This window comes from Centropristis striata, unplaced genomic scaffold, assembly GCF_030273125.1.
Source record: "Centropristis striata isolate RG_2023a ecotype Rhode Island unplaced genomic scaffold, C.striata_1.0 Scaffold_25, whole genome shotgun sequence".
In the NCBI taxonomy this organism is placed as follows: Eukaryota; Metazoa; Chordata; class Actinopteri; order Perciformes; family Serranidae; genus Centropristis; species Centropristis striata.
This window is the reverse complement of record NW_026739041.1, coordinates 623,390-645,584: the sequence shown is the minus strand read 5'-3', so window position 1 is coordinate 645,584 and position 22,195 is coordinate 623,390. Positions and strand designations below refer to the sequence as shown.

Below are 22,195 nucleotides of genomic sequence, written 5' to 3'. Positions count from 1 at the left end.
TTTAATCATAACTGATGAATAAATAAATAAATGAGAAATATATACCATACACTCACAATATTATCACACATAGTTTACAACCAAATATATCCGACAAAATGTAATTTAATTTATCAACCATTCATCACATATAGTATAACTTAAATTAATATAAGACAAATAATTATTTATGAATGAATATAAGTATGTACACTTCCCCCTCACCATACATATCTATATATTTACACTGTTTTATTGTTTAAAATGAGAAAATATCACAATTTTCTTCTTTGTTCTGGAGACTTTTTGTAACGGAAGTCTTCGACACACGATCCATTCAAAGACCGTGGGAAAGTTCAAACTTCAACGTTAAATGTTCATTGTCTTTGTGTGATAAATGGTGGATTTTTGGTGCAACAGCCGGCTGTTAATCAAGTTTAGTTGATTCATAAATGGCAAAGAAAGACTTTGTTTTGTTGAAGTTGTTGAGTGTTTCCACTAATCCAGCTGGTGGCCTGTAGCTTTGATCAGATCCACGTGTGAAGCAGAAATCTTGTTTCTGAAGAGAAAGAAAGAGTGAAGAGAGCTGCTGCTGTCAGTCCCAGTCCTTCCTCCATCTTCATTATTTCTTTTATTGAGTTTAGAGATTGTAATGCGTTAAATAGGGATTTTTCTAATTTTTCTACTGTTCTGCCCTCTGCTGGACAAAGTCTGCACTGCACCTGCATTATTCCACAGGAAGACTTTGCAGAGTGACTTTTGCCCCCTGCTGGTCAAGGTTTGTATTGCACTTCCTTTTTTTGTATATTTTATTCATGAATTGAATTTATTTTTAGATTTTTTTTATTTTTTATTTCTTTATTAATTTAAACAAAACACAACATAAATCACCAATGGACAAACACAGTAAAAAAGAAAGAACAACAACAAAATCACAACAAATGACTAACCAACCTAAATAAATAAATACAACTACAATAATAAATAAGAACTTTAACACATTAAAACTAAACAACACACAAACAAACATCAAACATAATTACCACATAAAACAAACAGTACATCAGTAAACTTGATAACCTAAGAGAAAATAAAAAAGGGTTAATTTAAATACCAGCCTTCCACTTCAATAAACCTTTCCCACCTTTCCAAATACTGTCCAACATCACCATTCCTATTAGAAACACAACCTTCCAAAACAAAATAACGTTTAATTAGCATCCTAAATTGATTAATATTCAAAGAATCTGCATTGACAGCTATAAAAATAAATCTTTTCCCCAACAAGATAATTAAATTAGTAATATAACTGCTTGTCTCTGTAACATCACCTAGTATAACAGAAAATAAATCACATTCAAAACTCAACTTCATTACAGTACACATCCTCTGAACCTCCCTCCAAAAGACAGAGACAACATTTGTTAGAAAAATTGCATGAGGAAACCTTGAAAATTGATAATCTGTCACCAACAGAAAAAACCTCACCATTTTTCTGCGCAGATCGTTGATGGGAAATGAAGAGCTGGAGACGTCCAAGTTCTCAGTTTAACAAAAGTTTATTACAATACGTCAAAAAATGTGCATTTTACAGAGATTCTCCGGGTTCAAAAACTCATGTCCCTGATACAAACAGACGGGTTTCAGTTGGTGAAGTCTGAACCACGTCTCTCTCCCTGAACCCATTAAAATACTAACATTTGTTAACAAAACATGCTGGTCGATTTCCTCCAGGAAGTCCCGCCTTCTTGATCCGCTGATTCGCCAGTTTTAATCAATACAAAGCGGCACGTCATGCCAGCTGGGCATACGATCTTGCTGCCCCGGACAAGGCCATCCTGACCTGGCTTCTTCTCCAGAACATTCAACAAAAACCTCCTGCCTTGTTATGTCTTACAGAGATATCATGTCTTACAGAGCCAAAGGATTTTCACTGTCTCACATGGATTCTAAAAGTCTAAAAATATGAAACAGACAATGAAATATATGTAGTCAAAGTTTCTAAACCAAAACTAACACACAAACATAATCATTGTATCAAAATCATATTGTCTGACTTAATATAAATGCATAGAGATATTTATTACAGTCAAGGTTTTGACCTTTGACCTGCGTCACTCACAGAGTCAGACACCAGGGAGTCAAACAACAGAGAAGCAGAAATAAAGCATAAAATCATTTAAAAATATAGAAAATAATCAATTATTTTAACACATGACAATACCAAAAAAGATGTATTGTTGATTCAGGTTCCATTGAACAAAAACGACACCCATCCGACTCAACAATACGCCAAATTTTAAGCATTTTCCCTCATAGATATTACCTCGTAAATTATCTTTAACTGAAAGGATCTTAAAAATGTGTCTACTGTTGTAGGTTGGGGGGGGGGTTAAGTTTTTCATTTTCACTTGCCAGAGTTGTTGTCACGTTCTCCAGATTAACAACATCTTCCTTCAGCGTTTTTTGTTCTTTCTTCAGCTCTTCCATCAGCGCGTTGGTATACTCCACAGATTGTTTTAGCTCAGACACTTCCTTTAAGATATCCAGTTTTTGAGTTAGCTCTTGACTCCTGAAGAAGCTCAGCCGAGCGAAACGTTGAGTCCTAAAAACAGTCACCTTTTTATTCCTTTTTATCTCAAAGTTTTTAAAACCATTTTAAACGATTTTTAACAGCCCAGTGTCTCCTCTGGGACTAAGAAGGTTTTTTGCCCCCAGCTCAAGGCTTCCAAACTACAGCTCTGCAAGTGAGGACCACGGAGACAACAGGAAGGTGAGTGAGCGGCTGATAAAAAAAGAGTGTGCTCACACTGAAGACGACCTACACCCCTCACCTCACATCCCACAACAGGAACAACAAACAGCAAAACTCCGGATTGAAGAATAAACCTCAACAAATATCACCTACTTGTACTGTTTAACCAAGATTTCCCACAGCTGGCTGGAACCAAGCAGGAGCAGACATTAACCTTTTTCTTTTCCCCACAAACGGAGCTGCACCCGGTCGGAGGCCTAAAGCCTTTTTAATAACCCCTCCCGACCGTAAGTGACCACAAAGGATCGTTTTTAATTAAGAGAGCATAAATATGGAATATTAAGTACTGTTTTATGATTCCCCTTCCCCCTCTTTTTAGTCTTTCCTAGTAGAAGCATTTCTTAAAAACTCTGTGAAAGTTTACATGGTGTTAACATTTGTTTTACACTAAGGGGTTAATTGTTTTAATCCTTTTATTTCACCATTTTAAATTTTATTTTATTTTTATTTTATTTTTTTAAATTATTTTTAATCTCTTGAATTCTTTTTTGTTTTTAACCTATCTCTATTGTGGTTTTTATTGAAGCAGGTTTTTAACGAAGGATTCCCTACAACCATGATGAGAGGCAATTGGAACAACAAATTCCAAGTCCTAAGCACTTTAGAGGAAAATAACAATTCCTCTCCACCATCTCCTCCATCTCGTTCCCCACGTGCTCTTAAAACACAAAATGGTGAGCACCCTCCCACAGAAATAAAACCGGACCAAACGAAAACCTATTTCAAAATCCTGCAGGCAATTCATGACTCTGAAATCATCACACACTCAATTACAACAGACTCATTCCCCGTAGGGATGAGAAAAAAAGTATCTAAACTCACAGCATTCATCAAACCAGCAGCACCAAACCGGACCACTTATGAAAAAATCTAAATAAACACGGACTTATGGATGAGCAACAATATGACCATCCTGGGGCAGCACTATGACGAAGTAATTTCAACCAATCTGGCAAAACTTTCAACCTTCCAACCAGAAGGAATGGAAAAAGCTCTTAAATGGGCAAAAACCAGGTACGGTCGTAGATTAACACAAACCTCAATAACATCATGGAAATCAATGATATTCAGCATGAGGGATTTCCCAGACCCCCCTGAGGACCCCAGAATCTCCATAAACCAGACTGACTTCCCTTCCCTGCCCCCCCCCTGCGGGTACCTTGGACCTCACCCGGGGCAGCTTGTCCTCACAACCATTTGGAACAAAGCCCCCCTTGGTATCAACTTCTACCCCCCCCCCCCCCCCCCCCCCCCCTCTACTTCCACACCCTCTCATCTTCACACCCGCTTAGTTAATGCAACCATTGAACCGACCCCTCTGAAAAATAATCAACCGGAACTCCCTCTATCTTCCAACCAGAACTCACCCCCACTATTACATCAACAAAAACACAACTGATATATCAGTAACACCGCAGTATTAATGGACGACGACCTTTTACCTGCCTCACTCTCTCCCTCTTCCTCTGCCCCTACAGGAAACGAACAAAGGTTAAAGGGGATCCCACCACATAACAAAACACCCGACCGGGATGGTATGACACTGGGAGGACCTCAAATGATGAAGGGTAACATTTCGGAAAGTCATAATGACACGAAAAAATACCCATTCTGAGTCCTCTTATTCTGCCTCCCCAGCTCCGGCTACACTATGTGGTGGATCCCCTCGCAGTGAACCCAAACGACATATCAATACAGACCGAAAAGTTAGAGACTGGAAAATCAAAATAGAAAAACCCACAATAATCATAGGAGACTCAAATCTGTCCAGGGTTCCACCATTTGAGGATGAAAATGTCCAGGTGGACAGCTTCCCAGGGGCACAACTATACCACCTGACAGAAATAATAAAAAAAATCGAACCAACAAAAGACGTAAAACAAGTAATTATCTCAGGGGGTGACGTATGAATGTAGTTAGCTTAGGACAGGCTTAACTTTGGGCTTTCCAGCCAGCTGGCAGGTATGACATGTTTTACAGTACACTGACGCATCTTGTTTCAACAAAGGCCAGAAGAAATGTCGAAGCACACGGTCATAAGTTTTCTTAACTCCCAAATGACCAGCAATGCCATCATGTGCAACATGTAACACAAGGTTTCTGAACTTAAATGGCACCACCACCTGTGTTACCTGGTCCAACTGCACACCATCTACCACACGCTTCCATTTCCTCAGCAGCACTCCATCTTGCAAAAAATAACCATTATCCAATACCTGCCCCTCACCCTCAGGACCAACCATGTCAAACAAAGGTGCAAGTGTAGGATCTCCTGCCTGTTCTGAACCCAACTCCTCCTTGCTGATAGACGATAAAGGCCCAGGGCAAAGCAGAGCCTGAACCCCAACCTCTCCAGGAACATCGCCCTGAGAACACCCCTGTGAGGAATCAGACTGAGCAGGCCCAACCTCCTCTCGTGAGTTCACTCTGCTCGTTGTCCGAGTGACAACACACGCAGGGAAAATGTTGGGGTGCTGCCTTGCACACTCATCCAGAGACCCAGAGCAGCCCGGCGACTCTGTAACCACCAGCGGTGGTGCAACATTTCCCCACACTCGTGCGCCAGCCAAATCGTTGCCCACGGCAACATCCACCCCATCCATAGGAAAAAAACTACGCACCCCCATGACCACTTCACCTTCAACCAGATCAGAAAATAAGTTCAGGCGGTGCAACGGCACCAACACAGGAACTAAACTAATACCAAGCACAGGAGTTGTATCACCCGTGTCTGACCCCAATGAAAACGGCAACACCCCCTCCAGGACAAAGCTCTGGCTCGCTCCTGTGTCTGGCAAAATCCTAACTGGTTTCCTCTCCCCCTTACCCATAGACACAAACCCATCCCTCATAAAAGGAGCATAAGACTCACCAACTTCCTGGGGCCCCCCCATAGCCTGTCTGCAGGGCCACCTTTGGTCCCCAAATGACGACGCTGAGGCAACAAAACCAACAGATTTCGCATACACAGAACCAACAGACCCATTTGACCTTTGTTCTGGCTCGGACAGTGGACACTCTCCCTTCCAGTGACCCTTGTTCCTTCACAAATGACAGATCTTATTAGGATCAAATTTCCCATCTGTGCCAGGGACTCTTCTGACACTGGCCTGAGAGACCTGCTGAGTCCCCACAAACTTGCCTGGACCCGACCTCCCACTTTCTTTCTGCACGCCATTAGCCCCAAACCTGCGCCGCTCTGAGCTACCAGCATGAATCAGCACATAGTCATCTGCCAAAACGGCAGCTTCCGAAGCTGACTTAACCCTGCACTCGTTAATGTATACGGCAATGTGATGAGGAACAGAGTTTTTCAATTGTTCTAACACTATGAGATCACAAAGACCATCAAAACTATCCACATCAGAGGCTGAACACCAACGTGCAAAATGGCCCGAAATGTCACGAACAAACTCAACATGAGTTTGTCTTTCACCCCTCTTCCAGCCCCGAAATCTCTGCCTATAAGCCTCCGGGACCAGTTCATAAGCCTTCAGCACCGCAGCCTTCACTTTTGAGTAAATTTTGCCATCCACAGGACTAAGGGCAGAATATGCTTCCTGAGCCTTACCCGTGAACACACTGCAGCATCAAAGTTCTATCAATGTCAGGCCACCCCCTGGCATCAGCCACACGCTCAAACAAAGAAAAGAACGTGTCCGGGTCCCTTTCATTGAATTTGGGCAGCAGACGCAAATTACCAGCAACATCAAAACCAGAAAAACTACCAGCTTGGCCTGGCACACCAGCCCCTAAGAGAGACGCACTAGCCTTCCCCTCTCTTATCAACTCCAGTTTCATTTGTTCAACTTTTAATCTCTCCCTTTCCAAGGCTACTTGCACATCTGCCTCCCTTGCCTTCTGTGTCCACTCTGCCTGCAGCCTTTCATGCTCCAACTGAAACCGCAACCTCTCCCTTTCTATCTCTGCCTTCTCCTCTCCAGCTGCATATATTGATCAAACGACAGCTTCTCAAGAAGCTCTGGAAGCTTCCCACCAGGAGTAGGTTTACTCTGCTCAAGCTCTAAAACCCCCCCGACACTAGCAGCCCCTCAACAATGACCCTCAGATCAGCTTTTTTAGGCACATGCTCCGGCTTCTCCCAACCAAAATGCACAGCTAAGTCAACTAAATCCGTCTTATCAAACTGAGACAACGTACCGCGTCCTGGCCGCTTCAAAAACTCAGCAACCAACGGATTTCTATGCTCCTTCGACATGATGCCGACAACCAAACAATTCAACCAGTCGAGACCCCGTGCCCACAGCACAACCCGAGAAGCGAACCACAGTGCAGTAGTCACCCAAAGCACCACCACAGAGAGGGTTTACGTGAAAAGGAGCCTCCTCCCTAACTGCCTAACCATAAGCTAAATAACTGAACCCTAGTCTTCATGTGTTGTACTGGTGGCGGGAACTTATACACCTAGAGCCCGCTTGCATTTGGGGAAGACAAACAGCCTTCAGCCAAAGCTACGGATGGTGCCCCCGAGACAATTGCTACTAACCACACGGACAACACACAAAAATAACAAAGAGCCCTGGAAAATAACAAACCCAGCAATCCCCTCTAACCAGGAAAAGCTGCTACAGCCTATGTGGAGGAACTAGCAGATGCCCCAGCCAGAATAGAACTGACCACCAACAACCCTCCCTGCAGCCACACTCTGTGTAACCACATGCCCCGTCTCAACAATACAGACAACTACCACAACTCACCGGGCCCAAGAACCAAAGACCACAGCAACCAAACACAGAAACAACCAGCTACCATAGGCCTCCCACAAACTCAGTTTCACACAAACTACTAACTAAAAAAACCCAGATGCAGCATAGGACGAGCCCCCATTTGTTATGCCCAGCACATTAGAGGGCACAACCAAACAAAAGGGAGGACCACACAGCTGCCAGGTAAAGTAATTCACACATTTATTTAAGGAAAAACAACCAACTTTAAGTGTACAACAATGATGAAAATCCTAAAGGAAACCAAAAGAACCAAGCAAATATAACCAAACAAAGCCACCCCTGGGAGCACCAGCCATCCCAGAGGGAGAAAGAGACAGCCATCTTGGATCCACCAAGCCTATATAGGTGAGCAGCAGGTGAAGTAAATCCCCCCAACGAGGAGGGAGGAGCTGGCCAGCAGCATCTGCAAGAGAGAAACACAGGCAGGGCAAGCAACAGCAGCAGCCCAAGGGCCATCACAAGATTAAGAACTGACCTCGGAACAGAAAATGGGACTATGGCAGCAATACAATGCACCCTACGCCATGTGCATACGGACTATTATGCAGGCTCGTCTAGCCACAGTTACGGCTCACCAACAGGGAATCAGCGCATCGAGTCATGGTGGTCTTATTTCAGAAGAGGGAGGTAGGTACATCTGTGTTTGATCGATGTCTGTCTCTGGTAAACTGATCAGTGCTGATAATTAAAACCCCTTCCTTGTTTGTCATTGTGATTATTAGTATTCTTCAACTGTTTAACTCTAAAGCAGACCACTTCACATGGTCTCCGCGGGGTATTAAAAGTATTTAAAGATAGTAAATCAACTTGGTGAAAATTAAGGCCCATAAAAAGTATTAAATGTCTGATTGCGAAGTATTTTTTCAAAAAGATTAGCACGTGATTTGTTGTTAGTTAGTTTGACTGTCGTAGCGACTTCTCTGTCACTATTTCAGTCATTTAGACTTCACAGAGGCAATTTATGAGATCAGTGTATGAGATCAGTGTATATCAGAGCAAGGGGGTGATGTTTTTATTGGCATGTTGTCACACACTCAATGGTATTGTTTAAAGCGTGCGTGTGACCTACACCAGGCTGGGATCTAAACACAGAGCATCAGCACTAAAGTTTAGCTGTTTAACTAGCATGTCATTTTGAGACTCTGTATCAGACAAGTTCTCCTTTGTTGACTTTACAAACAGAGTCTCCTGTTGTTGCTACAAGTGCGAAACAGCGACTGTACTCTGGACACGTGTAAAACCGGCATTCAGCGTCTCTCCCTCTCCTCCGGCACTGTGAGTTACCATGGTTACGGGAACGCAGAGTAAAACTTAAAACAAGCTTTGCACAAAAAAGTTTGATTTCATGGACTGAAAATTACATTGAAAATACAAAACAGAAAAGTGTCAATAGAACAGCTGCTCACAAGCATCCTGCTGTGATAATAATGAACATAGGAATCCATAGGGATTATTCTTATTAGTTATTGAATCACAGTTGATTACTATTGTGATAATCGTATGGTTTACATTCTGATTTCTCTGTGATACTTTTGTTAAGATGTATCTACCAGTGCATTCAAAACGTGACTTGTGGTTATTCATTTTTTCCTCTCATGTGAAATAAGCCACTTTGCATCTAATGTATCCCCAGGTCTCAATTTTGGATGGACTTGTTTGGAGACCTGAGAGACTCTGGACTCTTCAATGGCAGCCATGAACACCAGTGCTTACTGAGATTTAGCTTCAGCAAGACCAAGACCTGGATGAATGTCTGGATCTATGGACCTATGGAAGTAAATCTGTGTCATCTGAGTTTGAGCGTAGATTTTCAGTTTGAGAGCATAATTTGTCTTTCTCATGCTCAGATTTGTTCTCCTCATGCTCACATTTTGCGCTCGCACATAAAAATAAATATATATATATAATCTAAACTACGATAACTCTTCTTAGGACTACTTAAGATTAATTCTACATAAATATGCTGCGTTTTAAATAGGTGACGATTCAAATAGCTGGCTAATATGGTAAATTGGTGTATTTTAAGAGAGAAGCAGTTTTACAAACAGACCATATACCCGCCCCGACGGAGCGCTCAAAAAGGCGAGGCAACGCACCTAAGACGGGGTCACAATCTAGCTGTCTCCCTATTGGCTGGTGAAACACACTAGTTTAAGCGCAGGGCGGGACATCGTTCAGTCTGAGCAGACACCTCAACCTGAGAGGACGTGCGTGTTCTGAGTCCGAGCACAAAAGTTTTGAGAGCGCAGAGTTGAGATCTGAGCGCGTAGACTTTAGATTTGAGCGAGCACAGGACATATTTGAGTGCGAGCGAAATGTTTGTGTCCAAGAAGAAGAAATGTGAGCACAAGCATGTGGTTTTTAAGTGCACGCACACATTTTGAAAGAAAGCAGCAGAAATCTGAGTGCGAGCGCAAAATGTGAGCATGAGGAGAACAAATCTGAGCACGAGAAAGACAAATTATGCTCTCAAACTGAAAATCTACGCTCACTCCGATGACACAGATTTACTTCCATATGGACCAAGCACCGGATTCGACCAAGCAGACTTGCATCATGTCCAGGAGGGATTCCAAATGAACTGTATCTCTTGCCTCACAGGTAGCAATAATCATATACCATATAAAAATGCAAGGTGTTATGGTATAGCCTAAACTGGAATATATTTGGACAATTGTACATGTTGGTATAATCCATTCTTGAATTTAGAAGCTATCTGTCTCTACCATTGTTTATACATTTCTGTATATCAACAATCTAACAAATCTAACAATGACCACTTCAAACCTTGTCCTTTATATCATTGTATCATCTAATTTTGCAGATTTGGTTCAAGGGACTGTGGATTCACTGTTGAAGAGGGAACTGGATGTGTTTCCTGAGGCAAGGCAAGTGATTGATTTATGCGGTGATCCAGACATTGAGGAATACCTCCAACAGTCTGTGGAACAAAACGGACTACAACAGCCACAAGACTGGAAGACAGCCTCACAACTGTACATCACTCTGAAGGAAATAGCTGGGCTATAAACATGGACTATTGGAACCTGTTTGTACCTTTCACATTAACATGGACAATATTTTCCTGATTTAGTGTTTCACTTCAATGCATCTTAATGCTTTATCAATAAATGATTGGTGGACTATACATGCCTGAGTTTTGAACACTTCCTATTCACAAATGTGATGACATTTACAAATTGCTTCAAGGGATAAATTATAGGATATGATCCCAAAAGTTTCAAATGTGGTTCTTTTGAATTTATAGGTTTGTTTTTAGACTTGGACTCACTTGAACTGAAGTGGAGACATATTAAACGTAAATTTTATTCATTTTCTGATTCAATGTTTATGTAAACATCAATTACTTGAAAAACACATTTGCTCTGATTTTACGTTCTAAAATATATACTGTATTGAGCTGTAAAAAACAGGAAACAGCTAAATAAAAGAAAATCAGGACATAGCTCTGAAATATATATGGGTAAGATCTGTAGGTAGCTAACTGCACAGATTTAAACAATGTATAGAAGCCCTCACATGGGTGAACAATCACTTTGAAGCATAACAAATCCCAAATTGCCTTTTACAAGAGGCAGGGACTGACTCAAACAAGCAAACGTGACCTTGTAAGTTGAGAAAAGCAAACTAAAGAGCCTAAATCAGGCGACAGCTCTTATTGCATTTATGGGTAGTCCCTTTGACACCTAAAAACATCCAAATCCTGGAGCATTCTGGGTCCCAAACTCCATGTTTGTCTTAAATACACTGTAGGAGTCCACGAGCGGGAGCTTCAGTGTGTTTGTACATGTGCATGCCATTGGAAAAGGTGAATCAGTTAAAAAGTCAATGCTTGGAGGGGGTGTCATTCCTGCTGGTGGAAGTGCTGCTAAACCATTGGCAAACATCAGCAAATCCTCGAGGGACACAGCCGTCACTTTTTCTAAAAAGAAAAAGTCAACATTGTAGTACATTGTTTGAATCTGCAACAGTGAATCATTAGTCTTATATTTCATTAAAGAAACAAAGATTAACAAATATAACAACACTACACAATTCTTTATATATATATATAACAAAACAGCCTTGACAAACCTTCACAATCGAGAAGAAAATCAGCCCAAAATCCAATTATTTTGACCTCCTTTGCTTCCTTTTGGGCTGAGGTCTGGACTGAACATGCTTTCCATTTCAGCAGCAGTCAGGGCCTTGGAAGAATGGTGTAGGGCAGGAGCCAGCACACCAGAACGCTGCTGCAGTGCAGTCAAAAATGGCAGACTTGCCAGTCCATCTTTGAATCTATCACAGACAATTATTGTGTAAGACATAGTAGGTGTGGTTTATCAGGTCTGACAGAAAGAGAAATACTACCAAACAAACATATAGCAACATGTATGTAAATATACGTGCATACCAGAGTTGTAACTTAATATATTTTGACATATATTCTGATTGTATAATCTCATGCCTATAGTTAAAGTGGATTGTTAATATAGGAGCATACAGAAAACATTTCATAGTGCACAGAAAGTAATAGTGATGTCAAAAAAGGAGAGATCATCATGATTTGGACTTCTCCCCTAAAAATCTTACTTTCACATGGCAAGAAACAGAAGTGTGCTGAACAAAGCATGATCATTTCTTTGAGTATTAAGTTGGTTATATTTTGTAGTTTGACATCTTTGGTTAAAATAAACTCTTACAAGTATTGTTAAATTTAGTTATTGTTTATTGATTTATTTCTCATCAGAATAAGTTAAATAAAATGTAACAGGTAAGAGTGTTTTTACTGTAATCAGCGTGATTTATAAGTTTGGAAACTGGTAAATGAGGAGCCAGTGGAGTCACTTCCATCATTGGTAGAGGCAGGGAGGTGGTGCCAAGTGGAGAGGCTATTTAAAGCAGTGGCTTTAAGCAGAGGGAACAATCACATAGTGCTGATCAGGTGTAGCAATTTACACTTGATTTCATTTGTATTTTGATAAGTTCAGTTTTATTTAGTTCAACAAAGTTAACTGTCCAGTTATCCTTTTTTTTGGTTGTATATACTTTTTTTGCTACACATGAAGCTGGAAGCACTTTCGTTGTAAATTAAAAAAAATAAATAAATACACCATGCGGTGAATTTTGGAACAAACTGCCTTGAATCTGCCTCCTACTTATGCCACTCTGGTCAGCTTCCCAACATTAAACTTTTTTTTTTTGATGATTATATAATATTAGCGTTGTATGGCAACTTGATTGCGGTGTATTGTGTACCATCTGAGGTACTCCTCCACGAGCGCGTGCTTCTCAGAAGCTTTGACGCGTCGGAAGCATCCTGCTGTTTGCCACATCGTACTGTTTCTGATTCTGCTTCCTGGACCTATTTAAAAGACATTTATTGTAAGACCAACACAGAAATACCCATGCTTGACTACTGCTCTACTTTATTAATACAAATCTAGGATTAAAAAAAGAGGATGAAATGACTTTTACTTCCCGTTGAAATAAGTGGAAATCTGTCCCTTTAAATAAATAAAACTTATCATCTCTTGAGTGTAGTCTTACTCTAAATCACTGAAATAATTTTCAGATGTCCTCTTAGTAAATTCATTCCTTGAGTCAAGATTATTTTCTACCTGACGTAGAGCTTTCCCTATCTCCTCGTCAGTTATATCTTCCACAGTGGTGCTGAAACTTGGCTGCCCTATTATGTGGGTCACAAGGTGCTTGTGGAGGAAATGTGGTGCTGGTCCCCCGTGTATTACTGACACAGCAATCATCTTGCCTGCAAGATAATATTCATCTTCCCTGACAGCTGAAAAAAATATAAATATTATGTAAAGCTTAACATTTTAAAATTATGTAAAGAAAAAAAAAAAAAAGCACCTGTGGAATTGTACACAAGGTATCTCCTCTCTGGAGGTCCATCCAAGATGGGGCGATTTCTTAGATGCTCCATCAGAAGAGTAAGGAATTCTGGCCTGGCTCCACCTGTGTCCAAGCCTCCTTCAAAGGACCCTGCATCGGCAGTAAACTTAACAAAGATGTCGCTGTTTTCGGAGTCCTCTCACAGCTCCATCCCATACATCAGACCTCCAAATGTTAAACCTGCTGACTTGCTTGTGATCAATTGCAAGTGCCAAATTTGCAATGATTTCCTGCGCACTTGTGGATCTAGAAAAAGTGAGAAACTTACTTTAGACTTTAAAAATGAAATCAAAGTCCAGTAGCTACTTTACTAAACAAAAGTCTTTCATTCCATATTTATAAACTATATCCTGACACTTCATTGACACGAGACACTGATGAGTCAGTCTCTAAAACAATGAGCAACTTTTTATTTTTAGTAACTTAATTCCAATGGACTCTTTTCAAACACACATCTCAACAACTAGACCTGATCCAAGCAGTTACAGAAAAAGAAAGTCAGATTGGTGTTCATTTCAGTGACTTCTCACTTTTGTATAATTTAATTTTGGACAGAATAGAGAGCTGCCTAATTTTCTACTTATGTCTATATGACTCACTCAGATTCTTCTGAGGGCATGTCATTTCTTTCCTCAGGAATGACAACTTCATCCTCATCCTCGTCATCGTCAATGACAATTGGTAAAAAAAAGGTTGGTGTAGTTTCTGCAAAATGAAGACATTATGTGCACACAATATAAATGCATAAACGTGCAGTAGATTAGCACAAATTTGCCCAATCAAATGGTTGGCCCGATGTTTAGCTTAAACTGAAAAAACATCTAATCTTTGTCAGGAGAGAAATGTGTTTACCCCTCCATAATGTTGCGTTTTTGATATTTTGTCCACCACTGTATATATAATAAGACAAAACACACCTGTAACAGGAGCTCTGGGCATCAACACATCCGGAGGTACCTGGATAAGTATCTACCTCATCCAAGTGTATAGTCTGAGAATTAAGAAATGTAGAAATAGGCTAAATATTCAATCAAATGGCAACATAATTATGTAACTAACTCTATGGATTACTTAAAAGGGATCATTCAACATTTTGGCAAATTTGCTTCTTGTAATAATCCCTATAGTCATGTGAGTAGGTATATTCCCAGTGCCTGTTGTTTTGAGAGCCATGAGGCAGAGATACGAGTTGCTCAGTGAAAACAATGGAGGTGGACGCTACAGGTCACTCCCTCCCTCAAAACTAATCAAATACACAACCCTGCAATTACAAAATGCTCTTATAGACAAATTGTGTTCACAAAGCATCATGCATCTCTGCCTCACAGCTCTCAAAACAACAGGTACTGATAATTAAATGGAATGTACCTGTTTATATGACTATAGGGATTAATGCATAATGAATTATTAATGCAATATTTACATTAATGGTGTCTATGTACACATTTAGCTATTGTTTTGTTACCTAAAGTCATGGGACAATGAGGACTCCATGTAACTATATAATACTAATACTCCATTACCTGTTGTACTTCAGTACTGCATGACAGCCCCCCAGCAGCACCTTTCCTAAGAGGGCATAAAAACATAAATCATAGTGTACTCCAAAATATATTGGTGACATTGCAAAACCAAACAAACATTTAGATATTGGAGTAGCAATGCATTTACGTATAGTACATGCTACAATAACCACAAGTTACAAAGCTATGTCGATAGCAAATACATTTGTATGCAAATGCAGTAAAAACTACTTACACCTTGTCAGGCTCTTCGTTTACAGGACTGCTATTGTTAAGAGGTTCAAATGGCTGTAGTAAAGACATAATTATTTGTTTAGTACCGATAGACCGATGTCAAAAACCCACACAGGTTGAGGGCAGGTTAATCACAAAAATGATCACCCAAATCTGTTTTGAATTGCACTCACCAGTGTATCAGCTAGATCAAACTGTCTTGATTTTATCACAGTCTCCGAGTCAGACGTGTCTGGCAATTCTCCAACTGTAAAACATGAAAATAAATGTAGCTCACCTCAATGATAATTGCTAAAAAGGGAAGCAAACACCTAGAGAAAATGCTTAAGATAACGGCAATCTGGTTAACAAAATATGAACATGAATGCTAAAAAACACAGTAGGGAGCAACTAATAAAAAATCCAAGGGCCTATTTCAAAAGACAGTTTGACTATTAATCCGAAAGTGAGGGAAAGTGCATTTTTTTTCAGAAAGGTAAGTAAAACCTCTTAAAAGTTACTAGCTAATTATAGAATAATATTTACTTTGGTGATTGTATAGGCTGTTGTTGCCTATCTAGTCACTATTTTTTAAAACAGTTAGCGTAACGAAGGCCTTGTGTATCAACATTCCACACACAAATAAAAGCCATAAAACATGTCATCTTTTGCAAAAGCGAGCTCTTCATCAAAATCTATATCACTCTTCAAAAGTGATTCCAAAACAAAAACACCAAATATATTTGAACTTTTCATCAACACCTCCACATGACTGTGCTGAATCTGAAACACTTTTAACATTTGTTTTGTAATGATTATATGCTAAATATCATTACATTACTGATATATATTTCAGACATTTTTCATTCCTGAATTTACTTGCATTTCAGTGTCCTTGTGGAGCAAGGACAGACACAGGCTTCCAGTCTGATCTAGAGGATTGTTTGATTTTTTAAACAACACTAGGTGCAGTGTTTGTTTTGTTTTTTTAATCAGTGAAGCAAAAAATGTGTCATATAATTCTTTAAGTGATGACTGACATTTTGCGCCATCAACAAATTACTCCACTGTTCCGGAATAGAAAATTAAGATTTTTCCGTTTCAAGGTAGATCAGCTCAGAGAAACTCCCTTATGAAACAGAACCAGATTTTTGATGAATAAATAAAGATTCAAACAAACAATAAATAGCAGATTCCTGAATGACCAACATATGGCCATACAGCAAGTCAAGACATATTTGCACTGTACACAACTAAGTCATACCAACACAGTTTACCTTCCTCGAAGTCTTTCTTTGAGCAGATGAAAATGGTGATCCGCTGATATGGCCTGCCAGTTTCTGCCTTGTCTGTTTGCAGACTAAACGGCCTTTGTGTCCCAGGGATATTAATGACTTCAGAGCCATCTGGATATAGAAGGAGGAAAGGTCCTTCATCCAGGTCTTTGTTGAAGTCCCTCATTTTTTGCAATGTCCCATCTGGAATGAAAAAGAAGAAAATAGGAGTTAAAATCAATAAAATAAGCGACTGAGGCTTCAGTCAGACAGACACACTGAGTCCTTCAGGTTGACTTGGAAAAAAATAAGGTCTCTGTAAAAGATCAAAATAAATATATGAATCTAAAAATATGTGTCCCAACTAGGCTGACAAAAAATGAAAAAAAAATCTGCTTTCACCTGGAAGAAATGATTTAAAACCACCAATTTAGCATAAATGAACAACAGACAATCAACTGAACTCTGCAAATAAAACAGACACACAGTCACTAAAAACAGACACACAGTTACTAAAAACAGACACAAAGTTACTAAAAACACACACAAAGTTACTAAAAACAGACACACAGTTACTAAAAACACACACAAAGTTACTAAAAACACACACAAAGTTACTAAAAACAGACACAAAGTTACTAAAAACAGACACAAAGTTACTAAAAACAGACACAAAGTTACTAAAAACAGACACAAAGTTACTAAAAACAGACACACAGTTACTAAAAACAGACACAAAGTTACTAAAAACAGACACACAGTTACTAAAGACAGACACAAAGTTACTAAAAACACACACAAAGTTACTAAAGACAGACACACAGTGACTAAAAAAAGACACTAAATGACAGAAAAAACCCCTAAATTACTGGAAAAGACACAAAATGACCAAAAAAAGACACTAAATTATTTAAAAAAGACACAAAATTCCAAAAAAAGACACAAATTATTTAAAAAGACACAAAATGACAGAAAAAACCCTAAATTACTTAAAAAAGACACAAAATGACCAAAAAACACACTAAATTATTAAAAAAGACACAAAATTCCTAAAAAAAAGACACAAATTATTTTAAAAGGACAGAAAATTACCAAAAACAGACAGAAAATTACTAATAAACCAACAAAATTACCACACAAAAAAAGACACAGAATTACCAAAAAAGACACAAAATGACAAAAAAAGACACAAAATTCCAAAAAAACCCACAAAAGAAGACACAGAATAACCACAAGACACAAAATTATTTTAAAAAGACACAAAATTACCAAAAACAGTAATTAAAGGGACCTTCCGCACACAACATGGTAAAGTGCCATTCATGTAAAACTCACATTAAACTTTCATATCAAGGTGGGGGCCACAAAATATCATCCCGAGGGCCACAATTGGCCCGGGGGCCGCCAGTTTGAGCCCCTGCCCTAGTGGATGGATGTAGAACTGCAGGAGGTTCAGACCTGCAGTTCTGACCTCTTGTATCTCACCACAGCGCCCCTACTGGACGGCTGCAGAACTGCAACTAAATCACCCAAGCAACACTTTCTGAAATAAGTTACACTTGTTTTATCATTTACAATTTAAAATTTTACTCCACCCAAATTAAAATACTAAGATTTAATTATTGACAAAGCAGGAAGTTTCTAACGAAAGAATTTCCCTCCAGAAATCAGCCTGATTCTGATGAAGCTGTTAGTCTTTAAAGGTTTATTACACCATCAGTTCTATCAGTTTAAAGGTTTATTACACCATCAGTTCTATCAGTTTAAAGGTTTATTACACCATCAGTTCTATCAGTTTAAAGGTTTATTACACCATCAGTTCTATCAGTTTAAAGGTTTATTACACCATCAGTTCTACCAGTTTAAAGGTTTATTACACCATCAGTTCTACCAGTTTAAAGGTTTATTACACCATCAGTTCTATCAGTTTAAAGGTTTATTACACCATCAGTTCTACCAGTTTAAAGGTTTATTACACCATCAGTTCTATCAGTTTAAAGGTTTATTACACCATCGGTTCTATCAGTTTAAAGGTTTATTACACCATCGGTTCTATCAGTTTAAAGGTTTATTACACCATCAGTTCTATCAGTTTAAAGGTTTATTACACCATCAGTTCTATCAGTTTAAAGGTTTATTACACCATCGGTTCTATCAGTTTAAAGGTTTATTACACCATCGGTTCTATCAGTTTAAAGGTTTATTACACCATCAGTTCTACCAGTTTAAAGGTTTATTACACCATCAGTTCTATCAGTTTAAAGGTTTATTACACCATCAGTTCTATCAGTTTAAAGGTTTATTACACCATCAGTTCTACCAGTTTAAAGGTTTATTACACCATCGGTTCTATCAGTTTAAAGGTTTATTACATCATCAACACTAAACAGTTGATGGGTGATTACACTTAAATATAAAATACCAACAAATGATTAAAGGTTTGTTACACCAGGTAATGACTGTCAAGATGGCGCCAGCACTGTGCTCGGCGCTCCGTCTGTCAGCTTTATTTGTGATTTTCTGTTCATTAGTTGGCTACTATTGTATTGACCTGTCAGCCCAGACAATTATCTACGATCGGCTGTCACTGCTTGAGATCAAAGTATCTCACGATGTCTTTCTAAAACGCACCTTTGGAGGCCAGAGGTCCAGCTCTCGCTCGTCCACTTTGGCGTCTATACCGGACTTTCTTTGGAGATCTTCATGCACTCCTAAGAAGAGACGCGCTAGGAGTGCTTGTCCGAGTCAAGGCATACCTTCGCCAGGCTAGAAGCCAAGGCACTCCTCTTTGGCGTTTACAGCGGCAGTTTGTTTATTCCGGGACGGGGGCTGATGGCTCGATTCCAAGCCTGTGGACTGCGGCTCGTTCTGGCGCGCACATGCTGCGTCATCTGTCTCGTCATCAGAAGAGCGGCGTACCAGGACCTTTAAACTGCAGCCCCGGAGCTCTGGGGCAGCCTGGAAAACGTGGGGTGGATTTCAGTTTACTGCGACCAATCCCACTGTGCTCTGTGGACACGGCCTCTGCACTGGTGATTCATATCGGCCTACTAAATGCCGTTCAATTGCAAACAAATCATTTTCCTTGAATGAGCTTTGTACACGTGAAAAGCTGGATATTATGTGCCTTTCAGAGACATGGCAGAGACAGGAAGAGTTTATTCATCTAAATGAACTCTGCCCAGTTGGCTGCTCTGCTGTTAGGAAGCCCCGCCCCTCTCGTCGTGGTGGAGGGCTTGCCTTTGTCTATAAAGAAAATTCCACCTGCCAAGTGATTTCAGCCCAAGAATTCACCTCATTTGAATCACTGATGATTAAAGTGGGCTCTTCAAACCCTTTCTACTGTGTTTTAATCTACCGTCCTCCTGGCCCCGCTGCTGTCTTTCTAAAGGATTTTAGTGACTTTTTATCTTCTATATTAAAGTTGGAATCTGTTTTAATCCTTGGGGATTTTAACCTTCATATTGATGACAGCTCATTCCATTCTGCAATGGAACTTTTATCGCTGACTGAAGCTTTTAATTTTGAACAACATGTCTCTAAGCCCACTCACAATAAAAGCCACATTTTGGACTTAGTTTTTACACTTGGCCTGGACATCTCTAATATGTCTGTGAATGATGTCCATGTGAGTGATCATAGTATTGTTTTGTTTGATCTGCTGTTCCGCCCTGAGCCCAGGTCTCCAAAAGTGAGGTCCCAGAGACGTGTTATCTCTGCTAATACTGCAGACAGGTTTTCCTCCCTGTTTGACCCTCTCTTGTTCACGGACTGCCTTGATGTGGACAATCTCATGCTTTGTTTTGACGATCACTGTGTAAAAATCATGGATCAGGTGGCTCCTGTCAAATCCAGTGTGTCAACTCAGAAGAAAAGGTGCCCTTGGATCAATGAACGCATCTCAAATCTCAGGAGACTTTGTCGAAAGACTGAGCGTCTGTGGAAATCCACAAACCTTGAGGTGCACAGGCTTTATCTCAGGGATCTCATGTCCTCATACAATGAGATGGTGGAGAATGCCAGATCTGACTATATCCGTCAGTTGGTCATGGCAAACAAGAGAAACCCTAAAGTGTTGTTCGACACTATAAATTGTCTTGTCTATCCTACTGCTCCAGTTCTCCCTGTTTCCTGTGATGCTGATAGCAATGATTTTTTAAGATTTTTCATGAACAAAATTAAGTCAATTAAGGATAAGATCCCTGTTGTGTGATTCCCCTGCTGGCACAGAGCCTGTCTCCAACGTGTGGTCCTCGTTTGAGTCTGTGACCCTTGATGATATTCCTGCGCTGGTGACTAAAATGAAGCCCTCCTCTTGTTCATCCGATGTCCTTCCTTGCAGGCTTTTTGGTTCTGTGTTCAATATAATTGGCCCCTGGGATACTAAAATGGTGAATCTCTCTCTCTCCACTGGTGTGTTTCCAGTGCTTTTAAACATGCTATAGTGGAGCCTCTACTCAAAAAAGTAGACTTAGACCCGACAGACCTAAAACATTTCAGGCCTATTTCCAAGCTCCCGTTCTTGTCCAAAGTCTTAGAGATGGTGGTCTCTGAACAGTTGTCATCTATTCTGGATCAAAATAACATCCATGAGACATTCCAGTCTGGGTTCCGCAAACTCCACTCTACGGAAACGGCTTTACTGAAAGTGTTCAGCGACATTATGATGTCTGCTGACTCTGGTAAATGTTCTGTTTTAGTTCTCCTGGATCTGTCCTCATAGACATAGTTGATCACAGCATCCTGCTGAGAAGATTGAGGGACCTAGTAGGACTGTCAGGGCTAGTTCTAAATTGGTTCTCCTCCTATTTAACTGGTCGTAGTTTTAGTGTCTCAGCCAACCAAATAAGGTCTGATTCAGCGGACCTGTTATGTGGTGTCCCCCAAGGTTCCGTTTTGGGCCCTATATTATTTCTGCTGTATTTGATCCCCTTGGGTAAGGTCATCCAAAGGTTTAGCAATGTTTCTTTCCACCTGTTTGCCGATGATATACAGCTTTACTGTTCCTTTAAGCCTACGGAGGTCCAGAAGCTTGACTCCTTAGTCCAGTGCTTAGTGGAAGTGAAACAATGGCTGTGTGAAAATTCTTTACAGCTAAATCCTGATAAAACTGAAACCCTGGTTGTTGCCCCGGAGGACTTAATTCCAGATATTAACAAGTACTTGGGTGATTTAAGCCAGTCAACTAAACCCACCCTGAGAAACCTGGGCGTCATATTTGACAAAGACATGTCCCTAGTAAAGCATTGCAAACAGCTCACAAGAAATTGCTTTTTTCAACTGAGAAAAATCTCTAAACTCAGAAAAATGGTGTCGCATAATGACCTAGAAATCATTATCCATGCATTTGTGTCTTCTCGGCTAGACTACTGCAATAGTTTGTTTTCATGTCTGAACAAAAATGAGCTGTCATGTCTGCAATTAGTTCAGAACTCTGCAGCGAGAATTCTGACCCGCACGCATAAGTGGTCTCACATTTCCCCTGTTCTTAAAGCCTTACATTGGCTCCCTGTCTCCTATAGAATAAATTTTAAAATTCTGGTTTTAACATTCAGAGCCTTACATGGCCAGGCTCCACCCTACATATGTGACCTGATACAGCCCTACACCCCCACTCGGGCTCTGAGGTCTACAGATCAGAATCTGCTCATGGTTCCACGCACCCGTTTTCAAACCAGAGGTGATCGAGCTTTCCAGGCTGTCGCTCCCAAGCTTTGGAACAGCCTCCCT

The 22,195-nt window shown here is 40.1% G+C and overlaps 1 pseudogene; it reads left to right on the top strand.

Annotated features, from left to right (window-relative positions):
* LOC131967728 (antigen WC1.1-like) overlaps positions 1–22,195 on the top strand; it is a 291,010-nt pseudogene that overhangs the window by 60,149 nt on the left and 208,666 nt on the right.